The sequence below is a fragment of the Colobus angolensis genome, unplaced genomic scaffold, assembly GCF_000951035.1.
Source record: "Colobus angolensis palliatus isolate OR3802 unplaced genomic scaffold, Cang.pa_1.0 Scaffold744, whole genome shotgun sequence".
Lineage (NCBI taxonomy): Eukaryota > Metazoa > Chordata > Mammalia > Primates > Cercopithecidae > Colobus > Colobus angolensis.
Window position 1 is genome coordinate 363,706 of NW_012121199.1, and position 882 is coordinate 364,587.

An 882-nucleotide genomic window follows, 5' to 3' on the forward strand; every position below is an offset into this window, starting at 1 on the left:
ACTGATTCTGAGTCCTTTGGACATGGACTGAGCAATGCTACCAGCTTTCCTGGTTCCCCAACTTGGAGACAGCCTATCGTGGACTTTCTCAGCCTTCATAATTATGTGAACCTTCTCTCATCTCTCTATCTACATATATCCTATGGATTGTGCCTTTCTGGGGAACCCTGACTAATGTGATGACAATAATACAAAATTTACTAGTTTATATAGAAGACTTGGTTTTTGTCTTTACCCCATTTTGTGTTTATATTATAACAGTGTTTCTGGAAAATGGAACAAGTTTTTATCTTCTTCATATGAGGGCTAAAGCTTTTTTTCTCCAATGTTTTTGGAGATTTTTAAGATTTTCAAGAGTTTCTTTTGACATATAATCTTATGAAGCTGAGAATTAAATTTTGTTTTATTTTTTCTATTTTATTTTTCAGCCTCAGGTGTTTGCTTTTGCAGATCCTTGAGTACACTGAGAGCCTCCAAGGCATGGAGTGGGGTGCCTAAAGTTTCAGTGATTATAGGGAGTTGAGAGACTCAATTAGGAAAGGAAAGGTCTAAAGGAGGCAATTTGGAAGATCAAAATTTTCTCAAAAGAACTATTAAAGTTCTAAATAATTCTTGGTAAAGTCATGCAAACAGGAAAGGAAGTAGACAGAATTAGTTCCATATTGGGGGAACACAGAGTCAGCAGAGGTTTGAGAAGGGAGAATTTAGTCAACTGAGAAGTTCCCATGAAAGGAGCAAGACCAAGATCACAGACACACCACGAAACAAAAAGCCAGGAATAACTTCCGACCCAAGAGGAGAACAGAGAGGCCTCAAAACCAAAGCTAGGATAAGAAACTTCTAGCCCAAGAGTTACCTTTCAGACAAAGAAGCCTGAGATTC